This window comes from Vicugna pacos, chromosome 4, assembly GCF_048564905.1.
Source record: "Vicugna pacos chromosome 4, VicPac4, whole genome shotgun sequence".
Lineage (NCBI taxonomy): Eukaryota > Metazoa > Chordata > Mammalia > Artiodactyla > Camelidae > Vicugna > Vicugna pacos.
In genome coordinates, this window is record NC_132990.1 from 71,271,563 (window position 1) to 71,290,126 (window position 18,564).

At 41.6% G+C, this 18,564-nt stretch overlaps 1 long non-coding RNA gene across 1 annotated transcript; it reads right to left on the reverse strand.

Annotated features, from left to right (window-relative positions):
- Positions 1–1,781: 1,781 nt before the first annotated feature.
- On the reverse strand, positions 1,782–17,332 carry LOC140696163 (uncharacterized). The gene is made up of 3 exons (XR_012072268.1): positions 17,240–17,332; positions 3,222–3,301; positions 1,782–1,907 (listed from the first exon to the last, which is right to left on the reverse strand). It is a non-coding gene; the product is annotated as an uncharacterized lncRNA (long non-coding RNA).
- Between the last annotated feature and the right edge of the window lie 1,232 nt (positions 17,333–18,564).

An 18,564-nucleotide genomic window follows, 5' to 3' on the forward strand; every position in this document is an offset into this window, starting at 1 on the left:
TATTTAGATTTTAATATTCTTTCCCCAATAAAGAAAATAATTCTTTTTGAAATATACATTTATCCTTCAGACTCAATAATAGAGATTTTTGAATTACATAATTTTCATTTTGAATAAAAAAGAAATTCTATAGATATCTTTATTTTTCCTGGAAAAATAAATTTGCTCACCATAAGAGCATACCAGGTGCCAAGAACTTGGTTTCTTATACCATTCTCCAAGAAAAGGAACCAGGCTCCTTGGAGAAATGGCTCTAGAGCTGGGGCAGAAAATATATAAGATGAACCTGAAATGTCTTGTAGTGCCAGAAAGTAAGAAAATGGTTGGGGGAGGAAAAAACCCTTCATTGATGGAGGCATGTTAAAGGAAAACAGGAGCCAATGGCCAAAGTTGAAAATTTTCAGCAACAAAATAAAGTAATATTGGATTATAACTCAATATATAAAATGTCCACTATCTCAGCCAGGTGATGAAGGATAATATCAACAATCATAAGTCATGTTGCTATACTATGTATTCTTCCTATGATGTGATGAAAATGGCATTTGCCTCTGTGGTCTTCTCCCCAAAATCCACAACCCCAGTCTAATCATGAGGAAAACATCAATAAATTCCAATTGAGAGGTATCCTACAAAAGACTTGACTAGTAATCTTAAAACTGTTAACGTCATCAAGAACCAGAGAAAGTCTGAGAAATAGTCCCAGTCAAGAGGAGCCTAAAGAGACCACAACTATCAAATGCTACATGGTATCCTGGGTGGGATCCTGGGACAGAAAAAAGTGAAAGAAATCTGAATAGATCTATGACTTTTATTAATAAACTAAACCATTTACTAATAAGCTAAACTCAACTCAACTTAAGTTTAGTTGGTTCACTAGTTACATCAAATGTACTACAGTAATATAAGATGTTAATAATAGGGGATACTGGGTGCAGGGCATATGCGAACTCTGTACTATGTTCTCAATTTTTCTGTAAATCTAAAGCTGTTCTAAAAAATAAATTCTATCACAGCAGCACTATTTACAATAGCCAAGACATGGAAACAACCTAAATATCCATCAACAGATGAGTGGATAAGGAAGATATATACAATGGAATACTACTCAGCCATAAAGAGAATGAAATAGTGCCATTTGCAGCAACATGGATGGACCTAGAGATTATCATTTAATGTGAAGTGAGAAAGACTAATATTATATGATGTCACTTATATGTGGAATCTAAAAAAAAAAACAAATTTTATTTACAAGCTAGAAATAGACTCAGAGACATAGAAAATAAACTGTGGTTACCAGTTGGGTACAGGGAGTGAGAGGGATAGATTAGGAGTTTGGAATTAACAAATACACATTACTATGTATGAAATAGATAAACAACAAGGACCTACTGTATAGCACAGGGATTTATATTCAATTTCTTATAATGAGCTGTAATGGAAAACAAATGGAAAATACATACATGTGTGCATGTGTAAGTATAACTGAATGGCTTTGCTGTACACCTGAAACTAAGATTGTAAATCGACTACACGTCTATAAAAAATAAGAATAAAGACAAATACATACATTTTACTAAAAATTATTTTAAAAATTGCTCATCATTTACTTTAAAACTCTTGTTGGCATTAAAACCTGATGTAGAGAGAGATGGAAGTTATACAAAGGGATATAAAACACATATTACAGGATGATAAAAGGTATTTGAAAAGTGACAGAATATGATAGCATTATATTTTATATTTTAAAAATATACATTCATATACCTACTTCTATACATATGCACTCTGTATATACTTAAGCAGAGGCCTGGAGACAGTCACAGAAACTGCAGTGATTATTCCTAGGGAGGGATGAGAGGCATAGAGAGATGCTCAAAGAGGACTTAGGCTTTATCCATATTTTTCTGGAAAATATTTCAAAGACAGCATAGCCCAATATTACTTGTGTAATCATAAAATAGATAAGTATAGAAATTTTTTAAATGAACACCTTCTTTCTGCCCTTGTTAGTCACAGAAAGTTCCTGACCCCCACCCCCGCCCCCAGTATAGATCCCGGACTTTGGCTCCCCTCCCAGGACCAGCACTATAGCCAGATCCTTTCCCTAGCTTGGATCTCACCTGATCACGGCTTCTGTCCTTCTCCCTTAACCTTTTGCCTAAAGAATCCAGGATGTTTTATGCGATTGATGTGAAGGACCAAATATAAGCGCTTCACCTAGAGTCCAGTGAAAGTTTTACAATTGATTAGCTACCTAGATTTTTTTATATTTGCCTTCTCCTGCTTTCATCTTGTCTCAAGGAGTTGTCAAGAGTTTCTGACCCAGGAATGGTAATAATAATGTTGGCCAACACTTATTTATTCAACAATTACATTTACTGAGCACTGGGTTAAGCACTGGACTAGGTCCTAGGGGTAGAATCAGTGAAGAAAACAGGCAAAAGCCTTCACCTCATGGAACCTACATTCTAATGGAGGGAGAATGACAGTACTGAAAATATAAGTAATATCTAAAATAAGTGAGTGCTGTGAGCTATGGGGAAAAATAAAACAGGAGGTGCTGGAATGAGTTATAATTTGAAGTAGGTAAGTTGGTCAGAGGTGGCTCTGATGGATGACGTTTGAGCAGAAATATAGCTGTCTGGAGAAGGATCAATCCTTAGTGAAGTACTTGTAAAACATGATGTCTTTGAATCCTTATGAATGCCCTATGAGGTAAGTATTCTAATGATTCCCATTTTACAGATGAGGAAGCTGAGGTTTGGAGTAGAGTAGTAATCTGCCCCAAATCACAGCTGGATTTGAACCGTCTGAACCTGGGCTTTTCCTGTTTGCCCTTTCTTCTCTCTTGCCTTCCAACAAGCCTCTTCAAATGTCAGCCTCTTTTAGACCCATTTTTCTAGGATCCCTCTGCCCTCCAACCTCACAAATGAGAAACTCAGCCCAAGCCAGAACCCCATCATAGCTCCATGGGACTCGCCCAGCCTGGTCTGCCCCTCTTTTCTGGTGGAGATGGGAGTTGGGGAAACAGACAACTCAGCTGTGACAGCCTAAGGACAATTCAGTTTAATGCTCTGCCCACATTGGGAAAAAGCAAGTTGGTTCTTTTAACTGGCAAGGTCATTAAAAACTAAAAAAGCACAAACACACTGGGTATTAACTCTTCCATGTTATCAATTCTGGGGAAAACATTGCTCATGCTGGCCATTGCAAATTACCTTTCAGGAGCCAGAAGGCGGCACAGAAGAAGCGCATGCTGCTTGGAGGACAAAAGGAAACAATGCCTGTGGAGGACACTCTGGAAGGGAGAAGCAGAGTAAAGAAGCAGAACTTCATTATCACCAAGAAAACAGTGTGGTTTGGATTTGTTGCATACAACATGCTATAAAAACAGAATATGGTTTCAAAACTTGGCTCAGAATTTCCCCTTCACATTTATGGAATACTTGAGTCATTCTTTTCCTTTAATGCTAACCTTAACCCGAAGCAGTAGCAACTATAATGTACCCATTTCAGAGACGAGGAACTGAGGCTTAGATAAGTACATTGTTCAAGATCTCCTGTAGAGCAGATATTTAAACTGAGGTGTGTTCATCTCTTAACCATAAAACACCTGTCTGTCCCATATGAAGGCCTTGTGATGATCAAGTTGGGCGAGAAGGTTAAACAGAAGTTTTGCTAATCACTGCATACTAAACATCTCCTGGAAATAGACTTTCCTGAGTAGAAATAGTCATCTTCCCCCTCCCCCTTTTCAGGCCCTTAAAAGAATAGCTTGAGAGTAAGATGGTTTCTAACTGAAAGGGGTTGATGTTAAACCACAAAACATTTAACCCTTATCAACAAGTTTTCCTATGTTATATTTTATTTTGTTTCAAAATTTCTCATTTAATGTAGATTACATTATTATTTCATTTCTAAATTAAAATTTTATTTTTCTCAGGAATTGTGCACAGAAGTTAAAATAAAATAATATCAGAAGGTTTACAACAAAAAGCACTTATATTGTATTTTCTGTTACTGTCTTTTCCCTGTCTCTTCCCTCGGAATATAATTTGGCTACTGGCTGTGAGATTTTTTTTTAAAGGCCCAGTTTAGTACCTTTCTATTTGTTTTGGGTTGTCGTAGGGTTTTTTTTTTTTAATAAAAATTGTGATAATTTATTCTACAACATTTCTTCTAAGATGAAATGAATACTGCTAGAGAAACATGAAAATGCACTATCTCAAGCCAGCATCTCTTTTCTCTCGTAATTAAAATTTTATTTTATTTTTTACCAAAGTTATACATAAGATTTGTTTAATAAGCCAAATAGCTCTCGCTGCAAATCTGGTGTCTGCTACATCACAGCAGATCGGTGCTCAATAAATGAGGGAAAATCGCAACCATTTTGCACTGACGTGAAGATCCCCGTGGTGCGTGAACGCTTGGCAGCATCTGCTTCTTTCCCTCTTGGATACAAAGCGGACAGAGTCAACTTTATAAATCCTATTACAAAAATGGGCATCTTTCCCCAAAGTGTGCATAAGAATGCACGATTTCTTGGAACATCTGAGATGAGTGATGAAATACCAACTGAAGCACATTTTTTAATTTCTTGCAGTTTGAATAGGGTATGAGAATTCGTCTCCTGTTTAGCTGGATCCTAAGACCAGGCCAAATATCTAACTGTGGAAATGCTCACACATCCCACAGTGAGAGTTGACATGAAAGACTTCCCTTCCTCCTGAACGAGAAACCCCCAAAGCCTTTCGTTGCATGATTGAAGGTGCCAGGGCTCTTTGGTCACTGGATAATATGTGATGTTTTGCATCATGAGGGCTATGCAGGGTGCACGTGTGCTCTGCTTAGTGCAAAATCTGGACGCATTTGCTCTGACAATGGCACCATTTTCAGTGATTGGGCTATTGTTCTAACTAAAAGGCTAAAGGTCTTTAAGGTGATTTTTGTTCCTCTGATTTTATGGCCTGAATATTCATTTTTCGTTTTCATTATCTAAGTATACAAGATATGGTATAGGATTTGAATCTTTTTAAAATTAATTGCATTGTAAATCAAACAGATTTCCGTGGAATGCACTTACTCATCATTAGCATACGAGTTTCCAGTAAAATATCTTTAGTATTATTTTTATTATTAACATATTTACACTGTCACTCCATCTCTGCACCCTTTGTGAATCTGTTTTTAAAATAAATATGACTTGATACCAGAGTGATTGGTGCAATAAAAATGCATGATGTGAAATTAATCAAACATGGTCGGGTTCAATTTATAAGGGACACATTAAGAAAAATTATTTCTTTTTCGGGTATGCCACTCAGTGAATCAAACAGAGCTGCGTATATTTCAGCAAGATACATGTAAAATCCATTCATTCAACCAACATTTATTATGCATTTACTGTGTGCATCACAGGGGATAAAAATCAAGCTGAGCAAACAAGAAATTCACACATGAAACTCTGAAGACCATAAGCAACTGCATAATTGTAGAATATATGTTGAATATCTAAGGATTCCAGAAACAAAAGCTTAAGTAACAGCAGCATAGGGCCCTGGTTAAGGGCGTGGGCCTCTGGATTTATTTCAGTTTTTTTCAGGAAGTAGCCATTAATTTTTGTGTGAAAAAATGAGAGCAGAGAAACATAATTCATTGTGAAGATAGGTTTTATATTCTGTATATGTGAAGGAAATAAATTTCTAATGCAATAAAATAAAGAGAATGGGGGAAAAAAAAACCCAGCTTGGTGTTTAGAGTCAGACAGGCACGGTTCAAATCTCAGCTCTGCTACTTATTAGCTGGGTGATCTTGGGTAAGTTCTTTCATTTTGTGGAGCTTCAAGTTTGCTTATCTATAATATGGAGATGATAAGATCTTTTGCATAGAATTGTCATGAGAATTAAATAAGATGATGTCCTGCATAAGCATTTACTAAATGTGTTATCATAGTGGGGCTGGAGGCAGTCAAAGAAGCTGTGTTGGGAGCTGTTATTGTCCAAGTTGTTGGCAAAGATGAATTGTTGCAGACAGCATTCCAGGTGGTGGAAGAGACAGTAAAGGCAGGAAGACAGGGCTGGAAACCAACTATTTCACTTACTTCTAGCGATAAGGTTCTACTTTCTTCCTACTGGAGCTAGTTAGGCAGAGACAAGCCAAGTTCTAGCCAGCGAAGCAGATGAGAGGGCTCAAGGTTGATATCTCTACATTCACGTGGCTTAAAAGTGAAGAATTTCTAGACATATTATCAGGAAGCATCCATGGAGAACACCTGTAATGATCGAGCCTTAGTGAGATGGAACTCAGGACACAACACTGTGAGTATCTTAAAGGCTGGAACTTCCCCTGCCTTATTTGGCACTGTACCCTACAGCCTAGCATGGGGCATGTCCAAGGGAAGCAATCAATAACCACTTGATGAACAAATGAATGAACCCCCGTGTTGTGTAAGATGAAAACAATCATTTACCTGCTTTCAATGAGATAGAATATCTCCCCATCAATTAAGAATATCCCTCCTTCTTGGAATAATAATGCTTCCTTCCTTAGTGGATCACCACTTCCCAGAAATTCTGTTGCCCCCACCCACCAGAGAAGATCGTTTGGCTATCAACACAAGGTGCATTGGACTAGGGCTCATCATGCCCACTGGACATTATTGTTCAGATGGCCACTGACCCTCCTTGGCACCAGCCTTCAGACTAGTCAGCCCACTGAGCCTAAACTCTGCCAACTCCTTCATTCATTTAATATTTATTCACATATTCATTTAACTAATGGTAATTCAGTTCCTTCCAATGCCCAGCACATAGGGCTGGAGACACCGAAATGAGTCATAGAGTCCCGCAACTCAGATCATCACAGTCAAGGAGAGAAGTAACTCACAACACGCGGTAACCAAGTGCAAAAATAGAAATATATACAAGGTAGGAGAGACAAAGGAGAGATTTACTACTCTTATCCGGGAGAATCAGGGAGGCATTCCCAGGAAAGCAACATCTGAGATGGATTCTGAAGGAGGAATAGGATAAGATCAGGATGATTTTAGACCGAGGGTTGAAAAGGCACAGAGGGATCAAAGAGTGAGGAGCTGGGCAGTAGCGAAGCCTAGAATGGTGAGCAGAGGCCAGGTGATGGAGGGAGTTGAACATGCAGCCAAGGAGCTTAAACTTCATTTTTTCAGTAAAGAAATGTGGGAGATTGTGTGTTTATTTTTTCAGTAAAGAAATGTGCTGCCCAGATTTCCTTTCCCTGAAGGTCTTGTGGCCCTGGTTGCTGGGAATGCTATCCAGAGGCAGTCTTCAGCTGTATGGCTCCTTTAGGGAATGCCTCAGCTGCAGAGGACCACCTTGCCCAAGGTCATAGTCTTCCCTGGCAGGGCAGCCAGCATCCTGTGACTGATGAATGCCAGAGTATAAAGGTCCAGTTCTCTTGGCCCAACTCTGGACAACTCTGAAGGCCCATTCTAGTTCCGAAGGTCCCAGTGGGGTCCACTGAGTCTGTTATTGGTTCTATGCTAAAGTTCAGCTTCCCCCTCTGATCCCTCTTGCTTTCTTCCCTTCTCTTCCACAGGAATTGCTACTAAAGGTAACACCACCTTGGGCATGGATCTCATCCTCTCTGCTTTCTCAGCACTTTATTCATCAGGGGTCACCTCTCCATTTCTCCTACTATTAGCTCCTACCTGAGATATTTAAACATTTTAAAATCTCTTTCAGATTCCCTACAAGTCCTCAACCCCACATTGCCTTCCAACTCCCGCTCTCTTGCTCTCCTCTGCTTGACAGGTGAATTTCTCCCCAGTCTACCATTTGTTCCTTTGTTAACTTCACTGAGCGCCTGTCCCACTCCCAACTCCACTAGAACGTTTTCACCTGGGCACCGATGGGTGCCAGTTCTTACCCAGATCCCCCAGGAACTCCCTGGACACACCTCACTAGCTACATTCTTGAGCTTAACCCTCTTCCCTAATTCCCTCCTTCAATGTACACATGATTCAAAATTAAGTCATCTGCTGGGAACCAGGTTGTGGTGGTCCAGTTAAGACTGTGGGGCTCTTGAATGACTCCCAGAGACCATAAGAACCAGAAACTGGAACCCTGGGAGCTGTCCACCTCCTTGTCCACCCTCTCCCCAACCCTCACCCTTTCCTAGGCTGCACTATTTCTTCTTCTGTGACTGTTCTGTTTATGAGTGGTTTTTCTGCTTCTCCCTGTGCAGCTGACTAAACATAACTGACCCAGAGGTCTGAGGGTTACATGTCCTCAATTCAAGCAGCCAGTGAACAAATCAGTGTCTTCCAGATGCAAGGACAAGTCCTCAAAAGAGAGACTGTTGGGTTTAGCTCTGATCAAGTGCTCATCTCTGGTCCAGTGATCTAAGGCTAGGAGAGTTGCGGCCTGGGGTAGGAAATGTGGTTATGGGGACTCATGGCTGTAGATGTGAGATTCAAGGGGAATTGAGGTCTTGTGCTGGGCAACTATCTATGTGACATGATTTTACACGAATAATCACAGGTGAGCAAAATTCCCAGGGTTTATAAAATTTCATTTTAGGCAAATATCTAACCTCTTTGCCTACCTATCTTATGGTTTTGGGAAGCATCATTTACTCATTTCATCTCCTCTTTCCACTTTATTGAGCTAATGAGTAGTAATATAATAGGAAGAACATTATAAGGAAAATATCCCATGAGATTCTCCTCAAAAATAAAATCTTAAATATACACTTCAATAGTACTTTCCCATATAACACAGGTATTAATCATAATAATAAAATAAAAGGCCTTTTGAGTCCATTTTAATTGCTTCTGTGTTAAAATCTGACCTAGAAATTGAACATGGAAGATAATCAAAAGTATCATCTAGTTGCTTCTGACAGAAGGAAGTTTATAACCTGGGCATAAGTTCATAGGAAATAATATCGCCAGGAAATCTTTGATGGCCCCCTTATGGGTAAAAAAAATAATTTTAGAAAATTTATTTTCAGATCAGCATATTGTAGCATAATTCTTAAAGAAACTTTTACTTTAAATCAGTTTTATTGTAAGCCTAGAAAAGAAAGAAGACTAGGAGATGAACAAAGTCTTGACAAGAAGCTGGTGAGAGGAGAAGAAATATACTGTGGGACCACTTGTTTTTAAGAAATGAAACTCTGGATTTATACACCAGCTTTAAAAAATCTCTCTAGGCACACTGTTCAGCAGCTATTTGGATCTTGTCTAAAATTTTTAGTATGTTTCAAATAAAAGCAGATTTCTTTGTTTCAAGACAGCTATTTCGTGATCCCCCTTTATTCATTTATTTAACAAAATATTTTCTAAGTATCAATTATATGCCAGGTATTGTTCAGATGTTGAATGTCAAAAGACCTCTTCAAGGAGCAGAGAATGTAAGATACACTCCTAGAAGCTATATTAAAAGGTAGATATTTACCCTTATATACTGTTGGTGGGAATGTAAAACGGTACAGCTTCTGTGGCCAATAGTAGTTCCTGAAAAACTTTTAAATAAAATTACCATATTATCCAGCAATTCCACTTCTCAGTATATACGAGACAGAAATGAAAGCAAGGACTCAAACACTTGAACATCCATGTTCATAGCAGTATTATTCACAGCAGCTAAAATGTGAAAGCAACCCAAGTGTCCATCAGTGGATGAATGAATAAACAAAATGTGGTCCATACATATAATGCAATGCAATATTATTCAGCTACAACATGCGTGAACCTTGAAGACTGTGCTAAGCAAAATAAACTATTCATGAAAAGACAAAATAGTGTATGATTCCACTCATATGAGCTACCTAGAGAAAATTCATAGAGATAGAAAATAGAACAGTGGTTACCAGGGGTTGGGGGAAGAAGTAATGGGGAATTAGTGTTTAATGAGTACAGAATTTCAGTTTTGAAAGATGAAAAAAGTTCTGGAGATGGCTGCTGGTGATGGTTGGACACCTGTGTGAACGTACTTATATGCCACTGAACTATAGATTTAAAAATAGTTAAAATGATAAGTTATGTATATTTAAGCACAATTCTTTAAAATGGTACACATTTATAAGAACCCAATTGATATTAGGGACTCAAAAAGGAAGGATGTCACTTGCTTTGGGGGTTTAGAAATGCTTTTTGGAGCTGACACTAGAGCAGGGAGGCAATATGTATGGTGGAAATGGTCAGAAGTTTCCAGTCCCAGCACCACTCTGTCTTTTAATAATGACAGGGCCTTAGGACAGGTGACATGACCCTTCTAAGGGCAATATAGCATGGGGATTATTTACAAAGATGCTGAGCCAGAAGACTTGTTTGAATCATAGTTCATTTACCAGCTACATGGTCTTAGTCAAGTTATTTGACATCTTTAGGACTCAGTTTCTCCAACTGTGAAATAGGGAGGTTAATGCCCAACTCGTAGGGTTGTTGTGAAAGTTTAACCAGATCAGGTATGAGAAACCATTAGCACAGTGCTTGCCATAAACCAAGGACTCAGTAAGTGTCAGTGGCTCTTATTTTCTGAGTCTCATCTATAATATGGGGTTAATATTACTGGTCTTAAGATCTTTGAGTTCTTTTGAGGATCAGTAGAGATACAGTACATGAAAAAGGTAAGATAGTATTACTGAAGATGGGTAAAATTTGGATATGCATTCCCACTGAAGGGAACAGCATGAGGAAAAGGAAGAGGCCAGAAAGTGTGGGGCATTAGGGTTAATTATAACACCGAGTGTATGGGAAGGAATAGTGGGAAATGCTGGAGAGAGAGAACTAGGGTAGATTACTTAGGGCTTCGGAGGCCTGGCTAAGAAACACATCACAGAGGTAGATCTCATGGAATGTAAGTGAGAGAGAGAGAGAGGGCCAGGATCATGCTGTGATTTGATTTGGCACTGAGAATTAAATCTGGAGCATGTGCTAGGCTGCCTTCAAGATGATGCCTCTCCCAGTCAGGCTGGGCTGCTATAACAAAATACCATTGACTGGATGGTTTAAACAGCAGGCATTTATTTCTCCCAGGTCTAGAGGCTGGGGAAGTCTAAGAGGTGCCAGCATGGTCAGGTTCTGGAAAGAGCCCTCTACCTGGCTTGTAGATGGCTGCCTTCTCTCTGACTTCTCACATGGAAGAGAGACAGACCTCTGGTGTCTCTTCCTTTTCTTAAAAGGGCATTATTCTCACCATGGAGTCTCCACCTTCATGACCTCATCTAAACCTAATTACCTCCCCAAGGCCTCACCTCCTGATGCTATCACATTGCAGGTTATGGCTTCAACATATTAATTTGCAGCGTTGGCCAGGTGGGGTGGGACACAAATATTCAGTCCATTAACAGCTCCCAGTGACCCTTATCTCCTGATATTCATGTCCTGTGTAATCCTCTCCCCTGGAGTATGAGTTGGATCTAGCAACTTGCTTCTAATAAAGAGAACACAGCCAAAGTGTTAGGATGTCACTTGTGAAATTAGGTTACAAAAAGACTGACTTCTTCCACCTTGCCTGCTCTCTCTTGCTCTTTGGCTTCCTCACCAATTACCATGTTGTGAGCTGTCCTGTGGAGAGACCCACAGGTCAAGGAACTGATGTCTCTGGCCAAAAGTCACTGAGCACCTGAGGTTTGCCAATAGCCATGTGAGTGAACTGGGAAGTGGATCTTTCCCTTGATGAGCTTGGAGGTGACTGCAGCCTTGTGAGAGACCCTAAGCCAGAGGCAACCATCTAAGCTGCATTCAAATTCCTAACACACAGAAACTCTAAGGTAATAAATGTTTGTTGTTTAAAGCAAACAAGTTTGGGAATAACTTATTACACAGCACTAGATAACTAATACAGAGACCAAAAAGACTGCCTCTCACTTCAGATGCCAGCTACAAGTTCAAGGTTCCCCAGACTACCTATATACTTCTGACCAACTGGTTACAAAATTTGGCTGTTCCCATGACTCCCTCAGGTTTAATGATTCACTAGAATGACAGAACTCTGAAAAGCACCCTACTGATGATTACAGTTTTATTATAAAGGATATAAATCAGGACTAGTCAAATGAAGAGACACATAGGTCAAGGTCTTAGAAGATCCTCAATGCAGAGCTTTCAAGCTCTCTCCCCATAGTGTCAGGGCAAATCACCTTCCTGGCACACCAATGTGTTCATCAACCAGGAAGCTCTACTCAGCTTTGGTATCTAGAGTTTTTATTAAGGTTTCATTACAGAGGCATGACTGATTGATTCATTGGCCACATGACTGAATTCAATCTCCAGTTCCCTTCCCTTCCTGGGAGGATGAGCTGGCTCCAAGTTCCAACCCTCTCAATATATGGTTGGTCTTTCTGGTGATCAGCCCCTATCCTGAGACTTCTTGTTAGCATAAACTCAGTTGTGCTCCAAGGGGCTCATGAATAACAAAGACACTCCTATCTCTTGGGAAATTCCAAAGGTTTTAGAAATTACCACCCAGAAACCTAGGACAAAAAGACCATTTTTTATTATATATAACATCTTCCAACATCTAGGAGTGCCTACTGCATACCAGGCATTGTGCTAGGTTATTCTTCTATCCATCCATCCTTTCTGTATTTATAGTGCTAGATTAGCTTTGCTGGAAGTTACAGAAAACCCAACCAGTAGGAATTTAAAAATAGGAATTAAATTTTCTCACATAACTAGAAACCAAGGAGTAAGCAATTGTTGGTTTTGCTCAGATGTTCAGCAATGTTTGCAGGCACTGAGGCTCTCCCTATCTCTCTGCCCTACTTACCATGTTCATTTTTGGTTTTAATAAATGTTTTACTTCAGAATATTTACAGGAAAACAATAAGATAGTACAGAGGGTTCTTTAATACCTCTGAGCTGGTTTCCCCTATCATTAACATCTTATACTAATATTGTGCATTTGTTGAATGTGCAAGTAGAGAACTAATAGTGATATGTTATTATTAACAGAAGTTCATAGTTTATTCAGATTTCTTTAGTTTTTACCTAATGTCCTTTTTGTGTTCAACCTGGTATACCATTTTACATTTAGTTGTCATATCTCCTTAGGTATTTCTTGGTTGTGACAGTTTTTCAGATACTTGTTTTTGATGACCTTCACAGTTTTGTTTTGTTTTTTGCACTTACTTATTTATTTAAAAATAATTCTTATTTTTTATTGACATGTAGTCAATTTACAATATTAGTTTCAGGTGTACAGCAAAGCAATTCAGTTATACATATACACACATACATATGTATATTTTCAGTTCCTTTTCTATTACGGTGCATAACAAGATATTAGATATAGTTCCCTGTGCTATACAGTAGGTCCTTGTTGTTTAATCTATTTTGTATGTAGTAATGTGTATCTATTAATCCCAAACTCCTAATCTATCCCTCTACCCCAGTCCCCCTTGGTAACCACAGTTTGTTTTCTATGTCCGTGAGTCTATTTCTGGCTTGTAAATAAAATTTATACATAAATTTTTAAGATTCCACCATATAAATGACAACATATGATATTTGTCTATCTCCTTCTGACTTACTTCACTTAATACAATAATCTCTAGGTCCATTCCTGTTGCTGCAAATGGCATTATTTCATTCCCTTTTATGGCTGAGTAGTATTCCATTGTATACATATACCACAACTTCTTTATCCATTCATCTGTTGATGGACATTTAGGTGTGATGACTTTCACAGTTTTGAGGAGTGCTAGTCAGATATTTTGTAGAAAGTCCCTCAGTTGGAATTTGTTTGTGTTTTGCTTATTGGGATTATGGGTTTTGGGAAGGAAGACCACAGAGATAAACAACCAAACCATGTTAATTTTTATCCTTATCGTGTCACCTCCTTATCACAAGATGGTTGCTACTACCACTCCAGAATCAGAACTATGTTCAAAGATGGAAAGAGGCAGAAGGAAGGAGTGTCATGTTTGTTCCCCCTCCTTTTTTCTTTTAATCAGGAAAGTCATCCCTCCACCAAGACAGGCTCAGAAGGCAGGAGACAGGATGCCCCTACTTGACTTAGACTTTGACTGTGATGGAACACATTGTCATTGTCAGTGTTCTATCAGCATGGAAGGAGGTAGACCAATGGATGACAGCAACTGACAGTGTTTGCCCCAAGTGTCTACTATGTATAAGACTGCACTGTACTCAGTGCTATAAGGAATGAAAGGACATAAAAGATAGGGCTTTCTATCAAACCTTCCAGAAATTATATATTCTAATATTCTCTTTTAAGGACCTCATCATAGAAGGGTACACTGTTATGTCACTGGTCCTTTGGCTGCTCAAACACTTCTTCACAGATGAAGATTTGTCACATGTTACATGTGTTATTCACTGTAAAGACCACTTTTAAAGAGTCATTCCCAAAGTGATGGAGCAATTATACGTTTGGGAGTAAGTATTTAGTCAGTTTCCTCAAAGTGACAACTTGGAAAGTTCAACTCTTTCTGAGATGTCTAAGTTTTGTTTTTTTAAAGCCAAATTGGTCACATGATAGTCCATCTCAAAATACATACCTTGCCCTTGACATGCATATGAACTAGAGGAGAAAAGTCACAGGTAAATTTAGCACAAGCATCACGGGTCTATCTAGTATGGTGGTAAATTACATATTATAGGCAATATATTGAGACAGTTTATAGCAGATGAAGATCAGTGAAGGCAGGCATAGCAGGAAAGCTTCAGAGAGGCTGGGTCCCAGACGGCCATGAAGGACAGGGGGGCTGGGCTTTGGTCTTCATTTCCCTCCTCTGCTACCATAAGACCCAGATTCCCCTAATCTCTGATAGAGCCTTTTACCCTCTTTTTATTAAATACCCTATTATTTTCAATAGTTTACAGTTCATCTGTTAAGGCCTTGTGATTTTTATTTAGTAATCTTGATCAAATGATTTTTTGTTTTTGTTTTTGCAGTGTTTCATAGGGTGGGCTTTGCAGCCACACAGATCAAGATTTGAATCCAAGGTCCAGTACTTAACTGGCTTGGTGGTCTTGTGTAAGTTCCTAGCCCTCTTTTAGTCTGTTTCCTTATATTTAATAGTAATCTCACCTAGGCAGGGCTGTTGTGAGGCTGAAATAAGGTGAAACAATAATACAGAGCACAGTGTCCCACCCTGAGAGAGTGCATGATAATGATACCTTCTGTGATCATCGCCACATTGATAGAGGCAGTGGTGCCATTAATATAAGCCAAATCCATGGAAAGGGATAGATATGAGAGAGCCCCTGGTTGGTTTTCACCACTTTGTTACTTAACTTTACATGAATGTACACCCACCAAAAGTAAACTACATTTCCTTTGACTTTTTAATAATCACTGCCTTAGAAACAGCAAAGATGAATTTAGGTACTTAAGGAGGTTCTACTCTATTATCTGTGAAGGCACCAACCATGTTACTCAGATTGCTAAGCAAGGCAAGGCAACATGCTACATGAGAGACTGGCAAAAGTACAAGAGATCTTGGCACATATGCAAGTAGTTGACACTGTTCTTTGGGGCTTGCAAACCATTCTAAAAGAATTTATGCTTTAAATCAATGGCAGTTGTCAATGAGCTCATGAGGGAATCCTTGCTAGGACCCTCTGGCTTTTACTGCAACTCATATTGACAATAACAAAAAGAGAAGCCTCCCAAGCAAGTCAATCTAATCCAGTCACTTAATGCAGAATTATGGTATCAAGTTTCCACATCACCGAATGACCATGGGTTTCGAGGTGTGTGCCGTAAAATAGCCGCGGGTGTTAGACATTTAACAAGTTGTTTTATTCCTAATTGCTGGCATTTGCTTAACTGTTTTCTTAATTCTAATTTATGTTTTTATGTTCTAGTTTGTTTACATAGCCCATACTTCCCAATTGCCTTTATTTGCTTAAGTGTTTCTTTAATTTTATTTACATTTTTATATATGTTGCTTTGCTTACATAACTCATTGTTTGGAGTGGGCTAGAAATAACCATAAATCCCCATTGCTAATTAGCCTCATCCTCATGACTGATTAGTCAAGATTATGAGCCTAGAAGGAGGGCAGGGAGGAGGCCTGATAGTGAGTCACACACAGCATCATTGAATTTTAGAGCTGGAAGGAATTTAGAGCTTAAGGCATCTTTCAGATAGAATTCCGCGATTTTACATCTTCAACGCTGGAAAATTATGAAAGATTGGCTGCTTTGTCTGGCTCCTTTATGCAAAAATACACAAGGATTTGGTGACAGTTTTGAAAAACAACTTAAGAATAAAGAGAAAGCCCAATCATTGATGACTATGAGTAACCTATAATGGGGGTTTGAAAGAAGAATCAGAAACTTGACACATAAATGGGCTACAGAAGAGCCGAGAATATTAATGAACATGAGGGGGCTTCTTCTTTGGAAGTAAGTAGCAGAGTGGATTGTTTGGAACTCCTTCTCCAGCAGCTGTGCAGTTTGTAAAGATTTTAGCTTGCCTAACTGTAAGGGTAGCTATTAGCTTTGCAGTGGGGAGTATTTAAAAGTACACACAGCATATGAAGGAAAGAACCTGGAACCAAGTAGCCTGCTTCATTCCAAGAATCCATCTGGCATGTAAAGAACTGCTTGTCCTACATTAAACCCTGCAGAGTAAGAACCATTTTTCATATCTCATACCCCTATTTTTGGTTTCAGGTTAGACAGCTTACTGAATTTGGGGAAGGAACAAGAGGATTTTTCAGAACCATCTAGGCAAAGGACCCATCTAGGGTGAGCTCCATGGATCTAAAACGGGGAACATATGTGGAAGCCCTGTTTGGGAAATCGGGTTTAGAGAAAGCTCGAGCGTCCACAAGAGGTGGGAGTCTAGACCCCCAAATAATGTGAGCATTTACTCGTTTGTAGACAGAGTACAACGGAAGAAAGGTGTTACAGATATGAAAATCTGTGGCTGGAGTCACCAACATTAAAAGACTCATGGTGATAGGGTAAATTTATATGTGGAATCCAGTCTATCTTTAAATAAACATATATTCGTAATAAACAGCTCATTTTGAAGCTTTGGTCTATCTGGAAGCAGCTAAAAGCAAACCGAAGGAATAGCCCCTGGATTACCAGGAACTGCAGAGCGTGTAAAAGGTTCTAAACCTTAAATTAGTCCTGGATATCGGGCCCTTTCCTTCCTCTCGGATTCACTTCTCTCTGACACATTTTCATATGCTCCTCTTTCGAGGGAAAGTGTATGTCACTCAGATCCGCTCAGCGCAGGCATCAAGCATGCGGGACAATAGCATCCCACCTTACCTGGTCACCTCTTCAGGGACAGCGCAAGGCCGGAGCGCTGGCGCCAACTCCCAGCAGCGCCCTCTTGGTTACTATGGTGATCGCGGATGGGCGGGGCCATCACCGCTGCGTCCCCGCCTTTGCCCAGGACATTTCGAACGCTCCAATAGGGACAGCCCTTTCTTGTCTCTGTCCCGCCCCGTTCGACTCCGAGGGCGATTCGATTGGCGTGGGACTGGCGGCAGGGTACCTTTAGGATACCACCTCCTGACGGGAAGAGCGGGAAAGTGTACCAGGCGCTGTCCGAGGCGTGAAGCTCCCGGCTCAGCGGGGAAGCACATGGTTGGCTTTGGAGCTAGTTGTCCCGTGTCCCGTACACAACTCTTCGCACCCATGACTTCTAACTCTAGGGATCAGGAGCCCAGGTGTGGGCAGAGCGTTTGCAGGCAAGGGCGGCCCATCCCGGGGGGCTAGGACTCGACTAGGCGACAGGATCCGGTGGCGCGCTCTCAGGCGCTGGGGATCAGAGGCCAGAGTGGGCGGGCCGAAGTCTGGGGGCGGTGCCAGCGGCGGCGGCGGGAGGCGCAAGGCCCAATGAAAGCGCGCGACGCCCCCGTGGGCGGGGCGTTCAGAGCGCTCCCCGCCCTCTCCCTCGCCCCCGCCCCTCCCCCCGAGCGCCGGGGCCGCAGTGAGTGAGTGGCACTGGCAGCCTGTCAATCCCTCAGCCGAGCGGCCTTCAAGCCCGGTCCGCGGCGGCTGCTGGCAGGGTGCGCGGCTCCGGCGGTGGCGGCGGCGACTTCCCCCGCCCCATCAATCTGCTGTCCGTCCGGCGCGCGGCCCGCCGGGGCCCTCCATCGGGTTCCGCGCCCCCGCCGCGCCGGCCCGCCCGCTCCCAAACTTTCCTCCTCCGCCCCCCTCGCTCCCCTCGGCCAGCCCGCCGGCCTCCTCCTCCGCCGTCGCCGCCTGCCGCCGCCGCTCCCTCCCCTGGGGCCGCCGGGGCTCGGATCCCGCCCGGTCGAGGTGGCCGAGGCGGCGGAGGCGGCGGCGGCGGCCGAGGGAGGGGAGTGCTCAGGCTGGCGCGGGGGGCGGCGGGCGTCCCGGCAACTCGGCAGGCGCTGAGGAGCAAGTTGCGCTGGTCCACCCGGCGGGGCGCGCGGCGGCGAGGAGGCGGCGCGGCGGCCGCGTGAGGGCAGCGGGCGCCGCTGCCTCCGCCTCCACCACCGCCGCGGAGCCCGACGCTTCCGCCTGCCGCTTCTCCTTAGCCTCGGCGGCGGCGGAAGCCGAAGCCGGGCGCCCGTCCGCACCGCCTCAACCGCGGGCCCCGCCGGCCGGGCGGCCCCCTCCCC